We start from the raw sequence: 14,453 nt of genomic DNA, 5'->3' as shown, positions 1-14,453 counted from the left end.
TCCCCCTCCCTCTCTCTCTCTCTCTCTCTCTCTCTCCCTCTCTCTCTAGCAGCGTGGACTTGTAGGCACAGCCAAAGTGGCTGGGCCTTTAACTTTGTCACCATATTGGTGCGTCCTGGTGGCAGGGGCACGCTGCTGAGCTCCATGCATTGGAGAAGCCACTGATAGCGGAGTGCAGCCCATTTCTGGGGTTCGCGGTGGGGAAAAGGGTTAGTTCATGACCGGTTTTTATTTTTAAAAGTTCCTTGTCAAGGATTCTGTTTCCCTGGCGACGTGGTGTGTCGAATCCCATCCCAGGCTTGCTCCACAGTAGACCTGGGGAGCAGGGATGGAGGTGTGGTCCTAGGGTTTTGGACCCTTTCTCTCATCTGTCAATGTGCTCTGTGTGGGTGAATATCTCCTTGTGATTAGTGAGTAGCAAGCACACTGTCGCTGCCTTGTAACAGGCTGCCAGCCACACTCTTTCGGATTTTATTTTGGTGCCAGTTTTGCTTGTGAGCGAGTGGGGTGTCCCTGTGCTCTTCCACACCTCCACCATGCGCTTGTAACTGTGTAGCCTAGGGGAGGAGACCATAGGCGCTGGATCCAAATGCCTCCAGCTGATCAAGAGTAGACACAGGCGTCCCAAATATTTTCCCCAATGTGACCCACTTTGAATCTTGGAAATTGTTCTGACCCCTCGGAGAAAACCTGAGACGTCTGGAGGGGAGTGGGACTGTGAGATTGGTTGGAGGTCCATAGTGGGCAATTGCTAACTTGGAGCTCGGAACTCTGAAATTTGGGCTCAGTCCTGTGGGCACGTGAGGCCCACGCCCCTCTGGAAAGCCGTTGGCTAAGAAATTAAACCCACAGCTTCCCTTCTCAAACCTTGGGATCTGCATGACCATTTCAAGATCCAAATTCTTCCTCTTGTGGGTTCTGCGTTTTCTCTTTGGGATACCTGGCATCACTGGAGAGGCCAGCATCTGCTGCTCGTCAGGAGTGGATGTTATCTAAAGGCAATTGCTGCCCAGTTGTGTCTCAGAAGAATTGTTTCGAAGCTCATGGGTAGTGTGGAAGGAGCCCAGAGGGGGGAGCCTGTGTTTAAAGGTCCCACTTACCAGCCACACTTGACAGTCTCGGTCTGCTCTGAATGTTGCACCTTAGCCAACGTTCTAGTTGGGGACTTACAATGGACATTTGATTTAGTATTTTGTTTTAAAGTGTGCTTTTCTTATCAAACAAAACTTCAGCTGAAAGGTTTCTGTTTTTAGTTTTTTTTTTAAAAACAAAAAGTCATTATTCTCTGAAATCAGTTTGTTTATGATTGTGCCAGAGTTGCCGTCAGCCGCTGTTACTGATCAACCTTTTACACTGGGGTCAGTGACTCCCTTATCGTGGAAACCTCAGTAAAGAGATGGGAGGTTTAATCACCGTGGAAGGGTGGTGAAGGAATGAGGGTTTTGGGTGCTTCATCGTTTTATAAGATTTGACTTTGTACGTATTTTATTGGGGATCTCAGCTGAGTGTACCTTGTAGTCTGTTTTCATTGTTTAAGGTTGACAAATTGAAATCTTAAAAGGGAATGCGAGTCCCACAGGAGAGTTCTTTCCCCTTTTAGCCTCTCCTCTCCCACATTAATTAGATGTATGAAAAATTCTCGTGCAGGAGTGTGCATTCCTATCCACAAGCCTCACCACCTGGGCCGTTTTTATTTTTAACCAGTCTTTTACCATCCCGCTAAAACTTGCTGCAGAATTTCCCATGCACTTTTATTCAATGTCAACTGTGACAGTATAGTTCTGGGTGTTGGCCACTAAGTGGCTCTGCAGGGTAAATTTCAGAAGGCCCTTCCACAGCCCTGTATCCAGCTGGCTTATTTCTGAATGCCACCTGACCATTTGTCGGTGTTTTGCAAATACAAGTACTATTAAAAACACCCCCGGCATCACATTTCGAAAGCTTCTCCCAGATGCGTTCCCTGGTGGTCTCTCTGCCTCAGTGATGGGATCAATCAAAACTGTCCTTGAAATCCAATTGATCCTAAAGCATTTGGCAACAGGGAAGATGAAGAGCAGACTCCTTCTGTCTCTTTTTATTTTGATTTTCTCCCATGTTCTGTTTATCTAACACTGTTAGAGAATAATACAATATCAGTTTGTGCCACTGTGCTTCTGCTTTTCACAGAAGCTAGAGGGTAGATCCTGCTCTCTGGTATTTCTTGTAGCCCTGCTAATTTCCTCCATAAACCGAAGTCCGGAGCTCTGTGGAGCTAATTTCCATCCGAAAGCAGAATCCCAACTGGAATAAGATGTTGGGGGAAATACGCAGTCAGGTCATCTCCCCTAAAGGGTGAACAGCTAGCCTTGTCCTTTCTGCATTGTAATTGATTTGCACACGCTTGGCCTGTTTGTCGATGAAAGGTCCATTCTGAAGTAGGCTACCCCTGCAGCAAGATGCCCTTCCATTTGGGAGAGATGCACGTCTGTTGCAGGGCACACCCTTCCCACTCAGGATAAGATGCAACACAGGAGCTGCTGGAATGTGGTGTTTACTGGTCACTTTTATGTCCATTGAGAAACCTCCAAAAGGTCCTTCGAGCAGTCAGCCAGAAAGGATAAATCGCTTAGTCATGGCACCTCCTTATCAGCAGGCAGCTGCTTGGGGTGGGAAATTGCCTTCACGTTTTTATCGGGCAAGTACACGGGGCCTCAGAGGTCGTCGCTGGTGACCTTGCCTTCCTTGCTGCCCTTCCTTGGTGACCATTTCCCAGCAAGGGCCCACCCGCTGCTTTAAATACTACTCTCAGGGCACTGCCACCAGACGCCAGTGGGCGGAGAGAACGGGTGGCACTTGGCTCCCGGTGCCACTGACCTTTCTCCCCTCAACTGGAGCTGCCCAGGGAGAGGCTGGTTTTGGCATCCTTCCTTGCCGTTGCAAGAGGGAATGAGAGAGGTGCGTGGGGCTGTGGAGGGAAGCCTGCTGTTGGGTCTCTCAGTGGTTTGGGGGAGGCATTCCATTCAGACCCAGACAATCTTTATTTTCATAATCTATCTATATGCGATGGGGCTGGGTTTAACCCCTCTGCCTGATCTTGATGCAGATTTCTGCTTTATTTATGTTTCTGTTCTGAGGTGAAGAATTTGTTCTGCCTCCTTTTCTGTTGATTTGTAGAAAATGAAGTTTGACAATTTTCTGTACATATCTTTGAAAGAAAAAAATATTGTCCTGTAAACTTTGAAATGACAACTTGTTTTATACGGTATCGTAAAGAGAGCTTGTACAATATGAAGCATTGTTCACAGTACTGTAATAAAAGTTGATTTATAAATTTTAAAAATGTTCTCCGCTGTTCCTGTTTTGCACGTTAGGCTTTGAGGATCCATGGGCCTTTCTGCTCTTATAAACTCAAAATAAAGCTATTTTGACTTTTTCTTACAGATAGTAAGAACTGCCGATGCTGGAGTCTGAGATAACAGTGTGGAGCTGAATGAACACAGCAGGCCAGGCAGCATCAGAGGAACAAGAAAGCTGATGTTTCAGGTCGGGACCCTTCTTCAGAAATGAAGGGTCCCAACCCGAAACATCAGCTTTCCTGTTCCTCTGATGCTGCCTGGCCTGCCCTACTTTTTCTTTATTCATTCGTAGAATTAGGGTGTCACTGGCCAGGCAGCATTTATTGCCCATTCCTAATTGCCCGAAGGACAGTTAAGAGTCAACCACATCACTGTGGGTCTGGAGTCGCATGTAGGCGCAGACCAGGAAACGGTGGCAGTTTCCTTCCCTAAAGAACATTTGTGAAACAGATGGGTTTTTCCTAACAATCGACAAGTGATTCATGGCCATCATTAGACTGTTAATTCCCAATATGTGTTGGATTCAAATTCCACCATCTGCCATGGCAGGAATGGAACCTGGGTCCCCAGAACGTTATCTGGGCCTCTGGATTAACAATCCAGTGATAATACCACTAGGCCATCGCCTCCCCAACTTCCAGTTGGCAGTAGAGATTGCGCAGCACTGGCAGAGGTACCATCTTTTTGAAATGCTAAATCAAAGTCCCAACTTCCCTCGCTTGGTTGTAAATAATCCAGGGGCCATTAGTAGAAGCAGGCCAGGCTTTCTCTCGTCAGTGTTTGAGAGCCGATCTCTATCCGTCAGCTAATGCCACTACAAAACACGTGAGCTGGTTCTTATCCTGTTGTGCCTTGTCAACAGTGTGTCACTTCCTTAGCACTGATCCACTGACAGTGGAACATGGACATATGACACTGAGCCAACAATTTAAAATACCCAGGGTCAAAGAGGTAGGTTTTACGAGCAACGTAAAGGAGAAAAGTGAGGTAGAGAGACGGTGAGGTGAAGGGAGGGAATTCTGAATCTTGGAGCTGAAGCGGGGATGGTTGTTGCAGTGAGGTCTGGCGAGGGCAGTCAGTCAGACCATGTGTGGAAGCCCCTCTGCTGCAGTGTCATGTTTATCTGTAATCTGTTTATCTTTTTAACTACGTCTTGTTTCTAACTTCTACTACTGCAAGGTAATGCAACTTTTGTTTCTTCTCTTTTCCTCTTGTGTCTAAGATTTGTACCTAAGACGGTGCCATGAGAGGTGACAGTGTACACTTTTCACTGTACTCCTGTACTTGAGTACATGTGACAATAAAACCTAATTCTAATACTGGAACAATTAGAATTGGAAATGCACGAGCAGCCAGAATGAGAGCTCAGAGGGCTGACAAACTGGGTGTGTGTCTATCTGTGGCATTTGTGTCTGCATTTGGGTGTGAGCCTACATCTGTATATGTTTGCACGCATGTAGATATGTTTGGTGCAGTCAGCACCAATTGTCCTGGATATGGTTGAGCCTGAGTGGATTTGGACACACTCAGTAGAGTCCGCTGAGACCAATCCACTTAAATAAGATTAATGTTTAAAATTGCAAATTAAATGCTTTGAACAGGAGCCACAGCTCAGCTGCAGCATCTGAGTCTTTCGCTTAGGCTTGAAGATCAGTTCCTTCAAGGAAGGGCTACATGTGAATTTCTTCCCTTATACTAGTCTCTTTTCTTAACTGGTGCTCGGTTTGCCTTACCAGGGTAGCAGTAGCTTGCAGAAAGTCATCTTCAAACAGGCTCTTGTAGCTCAGATTCTTTGCTGCTGCTGGCTAAATCAGCATAGCCTCAAGTAGCGACAGACTCTGGAGACCTGAGCAGAGGAACAGCCAGATTAGCGCTTGTGATGCTGTTCTGTTGGAATGCTGCGCTATTGCAGGAGAGCTGTGGTGGTTGAGAACAGTAAACTAAAGTCACCTTCTGCCCCCTCAGGTGGGTAGGAAAGCATACTGCTGATATTCTGATAAAGGTGCAGGGGAGAGGCTCACGTGGGACATGTTGCGCTCTAACACACAGAGCCAACAGCATCTGTATTTGAGTTTAACTCATTTGGAATACAAACTTTTTTTTGAATAAATTGGCACTGTCTCAATGTTGTACGCCCTGGTAACTGACAGTTTCCAATGTGGTAAGACTCAGTGATTAGATAGGGCTGAAGCCTCATCCCCTTGGACCTCAGGGTAGAGAAACAGCAGCAAGGCATTTCGCCCACACATCAACGGGAGATTATTGGCTGAACATCATTTAAATGCAGAAAGCTGTAGCACAGAGAGATTTGGGGCTCCTCCTCCATGAGTCTGAAAAAGTTGGCATCCACGTTCGGCAGTATTATGGACTAGACCTAATCCCCTCAAAACATACAGTTGGTTCTGATATAATGCAACTGTTCTATTCTCGTGCAATCTCGCCTTGTAAGAAAATTGTGCAATAGCCATGCCATTTAAACTGATGGGACCAGAATCAAGTTATAGCCAATACAGGTCAGGAAGGTTCATGTTCTACAAATAGAGGTTTAAATTCTTCAGTCATGATAAAAGCCAATTTGAATTGAAGAAACATGCGTTATAGCAGAGCCGACTGTATTAAGAAGACATTTGCTTTCTTAAAGATACATGTAAGGTGTTGCATTCCAGATGCAATTCGATTGGTCAAACTATCGGACTTTAAGCAAAACACACTTTATTTTTACAGTACAGTTATAATACAACATAAAAGTAGAAGTATTGTCTTACCTATAACTATCAAAATGCTTAACAAAATAATTTAAATTCACTACTAATTAACTGTTCCAATAGAGTAACATCACATAAACACACCCTTGGCAAAGGCAACTTTGGTAAAACAGATTGTCTCAGGACCTGAGCTCTTAGCTGTAACAGAAAGACAAATAAGGGCTTCCACGTCCAGCTTCACGATCCCAGTAATTGCAGAAAGCTAGAACTAAAAATCTTGGTTCTTTGGGAGCTTGACCCCAACCAGTCGGGCTGCTTCTATTGTTCCAACTTTTTCCAAAAAAAAAACCCCAAGGCTTCACAAGCTGTTTATTGACTTTGTGCAGACTGCTCGGTACCTCTGTCTCGATCTCTCTTTGTTTAAAAAAGGACAAAATACACCTCTTAAAGCCATAGATTCGTCACAAGTTGGTAGTAGGGAAGGCAAATGAACTGCTGGCCTTTCTGTTAAAGGGAACAGAGTATAAAAATAGGGAGGTTTTGCATACAAGGTACCAGTCAGACCATAACTGGTATATGGTGAACAGTTTTGGTGCCCTTACCTGAGGAGAGATATATTGGCATTACGGGTTTCCTACATTGATTCTGGGAATGGAGGAGTTTCTTACGAGAAGAGATTGAGCAGCTTGGACACACACTCACTGAACTTTAACAGAACGAGGGGCAACCGTATTGAAACAGATAAGATTTTTGGGGCTTGACGGGGAAGAAGCAGAAAGGTTGTTTCCCCTTGTGTCAGAATCTTGGAGTCGAGAGAACAGTCTCAGAGTAAGGGGTCACCCATTTAAGACAGATGAGGAATTTCTTCTGTTAGAGGTTAGTGAGTCTGTTGAATTCTTTACCACTAAGGGTTCTCGAGGTTGTATATTTCAAGACTGAGATTTTCTGTCCATCAGGGATATTCAGGGAATCAAGGGTTAAGGGGAATAGGCAGCAAAGTATTGAGGATTATCAGATCAGCCATAATGATCTAATTGAAAAGCAGAGCAGACATGATGGGCTGAATGGCCTAGTCATGCTTCTAAGTCTGTGAAACATTTTGAGAGGTCCAGAGGTTGTTGAGATGGCGCTATATAACTACAGGAAGGAGAAACAGGGCACTGAGTGGAAGGAGAAGGTGGGATTCCAGAAGGTGGGATTCCAGAAGGGCGTCAAGGCTGAGAAAGCTTAAGGCTGAAACTTTGCGTGTGTCTGTATGTGTTTACACACACTGCATACAAATGCATTTGTACGCTGCAGAATGTGAGAGACTGTGTACACAAGTTGGTTTGTGAGAGTGTTAATTATGTTGTACAGACTGCTGTTTATATAGAAAATAATTCAACATTGTCTTATTTGCATGGATCATTTAAGTACTTGACTAGATTTTCAAGGCAAATTTTCACATGTCACCAACGACTAACTGTAGAGAATACTTGTACCTCTGCACTGGCTAAATGTTAAGGGGGTGTGAGACCTCCTGTATCAGGTCAGAGTTTAACTCTTGACTTAACACAGTTCAGGTATAAACTTGCAACACAATACCCTGTGTCTCTGTTAGGCAATTCGGCTGCGGGAATCTTCTCTTTAAATCTGAGGCTGCAGATATCCTCGTTCCTGGTTCAAAAAGGTGGGAATGTATCTGTTGTCACTTGATGGACCCACATGCAGTCGAACTGTTACTTAAAGCAGCTTACGTTTGCTTTGTAACTCATGCTGTTTTGTAGGGATGTGCCTATGCTCAAATTGAGTGGTAATGTCACTGGACTCATAATGCAGAGGCGTAAGCGAAAGCTCTGATACATAGGTTCAAACCCAATCATGGATGCTGGTATAATTTAGATCCTTCAAATAAATTTGGAATATAAGGTTTATCTTAGTAATGGTAACCATGACAACTATTGTTGTGAATAATACATTTGGCTCACTAATGCACTTTAGAGAAGGAAATCTGCCATCCTAACTTGCTCCGGTCTACATGTGACTCCAGGCCCACAGCAAATGTGGTTGCAGGTAGACAGGGCGGTGAAGAAGGCGTTTGGTACCTCAATGCACTGAGTATAGGAGTTGGGAGGGTCATGTTGCAGCTATACAGGACATTGGTTAGGCCACTTTTGGAATACTGAGTTCAGTTCTGGTCTCCCCAGCTATAGGAATGATGTTGTGAAACTTGAAAGGGTTCAGAAAAGGTTTACAAGGATGTTGCCGGGGTTGGAGAGTTTGAGCTATAGGGAGAGGCTGAATAGGCTGGGACTATTTTCCCTGGAGCGTCAGAGGCTGAGGGGTGACCTTACAGAGGTTAATAAAATCACGAGGGGCATGGATAGGGTGAATGGTCAAAGTCTTTTCCCCAGGGTAGGGGAGTCCAAAACTAGAGGGGCACAGGTTTAAGGTGAGAGGGGAAAGATTTACGAGGGACCTTATGGGCAGCTTTTTCACGCAGAGGGTATGGAATGAAGTGACAAATGAAGTGGTGGATCCTGGTACAATTACAGCATTTAAAAGGCATCTGGATGGGTATATGAATAGGAAGGGTTGAGAGGGATATGGGCCAAATGCTGGAAAATGGGACTTAATTAATTTAGGATGTGTGGTCAGCATGGACGAGTTGGACCGAAGGGACTGTTTCCGTGACGTACATCTCTGACTCTGTCACTCAACTGCCCCCTGACATGGTTACTTGAGGCAATCTGTTCAGTACATTTAGGACTGGCAACAATTAAGGCCTTGCCAATGATACCCACATTGCCACGCAGAAAGATAAAAACAAGACAGCCCTATTTCCTGATGCTTAGTCATTCCACTCCCTTCAAAACCTCAGAGATTAGAGGAACCCCGTATTCCTGACCTTTCAATCTGCGTCAGTGAGGTGTAGCAAGACCGCCCTGTTTAAAATAGGGTAAGTGAAGATCCAAGCCTCATACACTGAAACAAGATTCTAGAAACCAGCTAATTTCATTTGGAAACCACTTTACTTCCTCTTCCCAGTCTCCCCAGAGACTGACGTTGATGGAATGCACGCCAGTGTGTGGAGGTGTCCTGTGTGAGACTAAACTGCATCAGGTCCTTTCCACCCGTCACCACTGCTTTTGCTCCGCTTCCCCTCAACTGCGCTCTCTCACCTACAAAGACTCCCAGCTCAGCCTCGAGTCTCACCCATGTTTTCAAATCCCTCCATGACCACCTCCAACCGTCCCTACCTCCTTCCTGAACCCTGTCTCTGTTGACTCAGCTAGCCCCTGCAATCCACCTTGTCTCGGTAACATTCTCAAGCCCCTACACTCTTGCCTCTATTTGTGTCTAGTAATGCTTCTGTGAAAGCCCCTAGGATATTTTTTACTTGGTGGGGAAAACCCATACAAATGCAAATAGCTATTGCAAGAGGTACATGGACGGTAGGGGTCAATGGGACGCATCACCAGGTGGCGCTGCTGAGCCTGATACCAATGACAGTGAAGGGCAGCAGGTTCTTTGCAATGGGTAACTGTAATGTTTTCATAATCTGGGATTTATTTTTTTCAGGGATTAATAGTATTTCTTGCGTTTGAGCATACTTATGTATGTCCACCATGATCCAGTAGTTACAACTCTTGTTTCTGAGACAAACGTTTGTCGCTTTGGGCCCAATTTTGAACCTAAAATGCAGGCCAACATGACCAAAAAAGTGCCTCTCTGGCCACAGAACAAGCTTTTGATTGAGGCACGAAACTGAGGCAACTGCCTTCTCGGAGGTAGAAGAGATTCCACAGACACTATATATTAAACAGCAATGAATTTCACCCCAGTACTTTGACCAGGGCCTTTCCCCTGACTAAGATCACAAAAATCAGGTTCAAAAGTTGCAGCTTGCAGGAACTTCCTGCCTGAAGATTGGCTCCTGTAATTTGCACAACACAACACTGACAACACTTTCACATAAAATTCATTGGCTGTAATTAGCTCTGGGATGTCCTGAGGTTGTGTAACAGGCAAATTGTGAAAAAGTATCAGTGGGAAGATGCTGTATTGTTCTATAGCTCTATATCTAACCCCGTGCTGTCGCTGTCCTGGGAGTGTTTGATGGGGGAACAGTGTCCTTAGATACCTACCATCTGAACACCCTCTCTGCATCCCCATTAGTCTTTCCCCAATACCAACTTGCATCTTGTGAATTTCCAGGAGAGGAACACCATAGGGTTATAGTTATAAAGCATGGAAACAGACCCTTCGGCCCGTCCAGTCCATGCCAAACATAATTCCAAACTGAACTAGTCCCACCTGCTTGTTCCTGGCCCATATCCTTTCAAACCTCTCCCATTCATGTACTTATCCAAATGCCTTTAAATGTTGTAATTATTCTTTTTCTTTATTCATTCACGGGATGAGGGTGTCACTAGCTAGGCAGCATTTATTGGCATTTATTGCCCATAGGGCAGTTCAGAGTCAACCACATTGCTGTGGATCTGGAGTCCTATGTAGGTACGGATGGCAGTTTCCTTCCCATTTGGGCATTAGTGAACCAGATGGGGTTTTTCCCCCCAACAATTGGCAATGGATTCACACTCTTCATTAAATTCTTAAGTCCTGATATTTATTGGATTCACATTCCACCATCTGCCATGGCAGGATTCGAACCCAGGTCCCCAGAACATTATTTGGGTCTCTGGATTAACAGTCCAGCGATAATACCACTAGGCCATCGCCTCCACCAAATAATTGTACCCACATCCAAATACAAGTTCTTATTAACAGCCAACAGAAGAGAACACAAAAAAAAACATGCGCAGTTTGCATCTATAATGCAAACCAATTGCTGGCATTTTGACTCTGACACTCCATGATGATCTGCTGCACCAGTTATCTCCTGGAAACGTGTGTCAATCAGGTCCTGTCAGCCCTGGGGTCCCCAATGCAGCTGACCTCCAGAAACCCACAAAAAGAGTTTCTTCCAGCTCATCGGATGACTGCTTCCATTTTCCTGTTCCTCAGCCATCTATCAGGTCACTCCGTCGTGTGTTCCAATTGTGCGGAGCACAGTGTGCCGGGGATAATGCGACTGACTCGAGGTATTTGGGAGTGGTGGGGGGGGTGGGGAGCGATCCTAGACGTGTCTCCCTCACCCCACCCCCAACACCGCTCCAGGCTGTAGAGCTGTACCTTCAGCAGCCCATTGCCCCCTCCCCCTCCATCATCTGCTCCACCACAGAGCCCTGGTCACAAGATGTGCACCAGCTTGTTGGAAGTGGCTGGGTGGCCAACGCATTACATCCATAAGGAAGTGCCTGCTGCAGTTCGCCACCTCTCCATCTCATCGCAGATGCACAACAATCATTCCACTTTCCACTGCATTGATGTGGATACTCTTACACGCTCACCTCGTTCCACAGCTCCCTTGGGGAGTTCCTCAAATTGAGCAGCACTTTTGGCCAGCTTTCACTTCCCTTTTCTAAGTCCTTGCCGCTAATTCCTGTATCACTGGGAGAACAACGTTCATTGGCCAGCGCCATCAGCATTGGCGCAATCCACCTTTGACCAGCATTCAGACCATGAGCAGCTCATTCTGCGTCCCGGTGAAGAAAATGTTTGCAAATTAACTGCAGTTGGAATTTGCGCACATCCTGCTTTATGTATTTGCCCCTTCTATGCCCCTAATGTAAAACAGACAGCTTTCACCCATCAAGTTGGCTGACTGTGCCCACCCAGCCATTTCCCAGTTGCATTTTGCAAATAGAGAACTGTAAATGATGGCAAGGGACACAGTCTGTGGTGCATACCAACAATGGCAGACTCTGCACGGTTGCTAGTTGCTCCCTCTGCTTCCTGGGCCTTCTTTGACTTTTTCCGTCCATTCTCTTCCAGGTGGAGACCAACCATATTGAAGTTCACTTCCAGCTGCCCCCGAGACCTGGCATTATACCAACCCTGCCCCTCTACTCTCCCCCCCCTGTGGAGATTGCAGTAGTGGTCACCGCTAATAGCACCCTCTCCCTTGCTCTACCATGCCGTCTAATGTTCTTCCATATCCCCCCATATAAATTGGGTTTTCCCCATTACCTCCTTAAATGCCCCTGCCTCTCCCAGCCTTGACTCCCCACCCCTTTTGACAGTCATCCCTCTGCTGCCCCTATATAGACTCCAGTTGCATCCTCCTTAATGACAGCCTGACAGATGCCCAGGACTGTATTTGCCCCACATCTCTGTCTGGCTTCAATGAACAGCTTCTGGACATGACTGAGAGACCGTTGCTGACTGTCATTACAGCTCCCTGACTGAGGATAAGCAATTTCTCAGACTGCTGCCAATGGCCCTACAGGACTGTCTGTTACCCTCTCCCTGAGCTGCAATCTGACACATCCCTGACAGTGAGGGTCTGATGACTGACCACAACTGGGGCAGCACGGTGGCCCAGTGGTTAGCACTGCTGCCTCACGGCGCCAGGGACCTGGGTTCGGTTCCAGCCTCAGGTCACTGACTGTGTGAAGTTTGCACGTTCTCCCCATGTCTGCGTGGGTTGTGCTCCGGTTTCCTCCCACAGTCCAAAGATGTGCAGGCTAGAGTGCATTGGCCGTGCTAAATTGTCCCATGGTGCCCAGGGATGTGCAGGTTAGGGTGGATTGGCCGTGCTAAATTGCCCCCGTAGTGCCCAGGGATGTGCAGGTTAGGGTGGATTGGCTGTGCTAAATTGCCCCATAGTGCCCAGGGATGTGCAGGTTAGGGTGGATTGGCCGTGCTAAATTGCCCCATAGTGCCCAGGCATGTGCAAGTTAGGGTGGATTAGCCAAGGGATGTGCAGGGTTACAGGGATAGGGTAGGGGCGGGTAGGGGAGGGTGGGCCCTGCAAAGGATGCTCTTCAGAGGGGCAGTGTGGACTCAATGGACCGAATGGCTGGCCTCCAAACTGTAGAGATTTGATATAATCCAAGCCTGTGGACTGTGCCCTGAAATGAGGGTGCTAGACCACCCTCTGACTGACTGACAGACCCCCTTCCATCTCCGACTCGACTGAGGACCAGCTCCTGCCCACTTTCAGCCTCGGCCATTTGGTTAAATGCATGAGCGGTGCGTTTGAGGTGTAGGCATTTGCTGTAGCTGATAACTGATGTCTTGGTGATGTGCCATCCGCCAAGATAACAAGCAGCCCTGTCTGGGTGTCTGCACAAAGCAGGATGTTAATATGGCAGGACTGTTAGTCTTTGGATCTGACAGAGGTGCTAATGGGCAAGATGAGGCAGGGATGCTACCTGCAGATTTGAGATGCACCCTGACGCAATGCTTGGGCTGGGTCACTCTGCAGCCTTCCAATGTTTCTTGTTGCACTCTGCAATGCAACTTTTTGCTTCCTAGTTTTGAGTTGATTCAATTTATTATTGTTGTGTGTACCTAAGTACAGTGAAACGTTTTGTTTTGCGTGCAGTGCAGGCAGATCATTACCATACAAAGTTTGTAGGGTGACGGAACAGAGCGAGGAACACAAAATTAAGGCTGCAACGATGGTGCACAAAGAGCGAGATCAACATTAGATTCGAAGTTTGAGAGGCCCACTCATGAAATGTCCTGCAAGTGGATGAAAGATTGTCAGCAATATGTGGGAATGCAGAGATGAAGTTAAAATCAGATCAGCCGTGGTCTTATTGAATGACAAAGGAGGCTCAAAAGGTTGAGTAACTATAGATCCTTGTTTGTATGGATCAGGGATGCCATAATGACTGGCAAATGCCAGAGACTAACATCCATGGTGAGGGGTGCGTGCACCTGGTGCCGTGAATTGTGCACTGAGATGCTGTTTGGTCATAGACAATATGGAGCTCATAGCAACGTAGAAAATAGGAACTCCACAGGTTCACAACTCTTTTGAGTGAATAAATTCTTCCTCATCTCAGTCCTGAATGGATTACCCCTTATTCTTAGACTGTGACCCCGAGTTCTGGACTTCCCCAGCATCAGGAACGTTCTTGCTGCATCTAGCCTGTCCAGTCACATGAGGATTTTATATGTTTCTATAAGATTTTCCATCATTCTTCCCAATCCCAGTGAGTACAAGCCCAGTCGATCCAATCTTTCCTCATATGTCAGTCCTGCCATCCCGGGAATCAGTCTGGTGAACCTTCGCTGGACTCCATCAATAGTAAGAATGTCCTTCCTTAGACTAGGGGACCAAAACTGCACACAGTGTGTGGTCATTGAATCTCTACAGTGTGGAATCAGGCCATTCAGCCCATTGAGTCCACACCAACCCTCCGAAGAGCATCCCACCCACATCCACCCCCACCCTATAACTCTGCATTTCCCCATGGCTAACCCATTTAACCTGCACATCCCTGGACACTATGGGGCATTTTAGCACGGCTAATCCACCCTAACCTGCACATCCCTGGACACTATGGGACAATTTAGC

The sequence above is a fragment of the Rhincodon typus genome, chromosome 43, assembly GCF_021869965.1.
Source record: "Rhincodon typus isolate 14 chromosome 43, sRhiTyp1.1, whole genome shotgun sequence".
NCBI classification, from domain to species: domain Eukaryota; kingdom Metazoa; phylum Chordata; class Chondrichthyes; order Orectolobiformes; family Rhincodontidae; genus Rhincodon; species Rhincodon typus.
Note: the sequence above shows the minus strand (reverse complement) of the source record.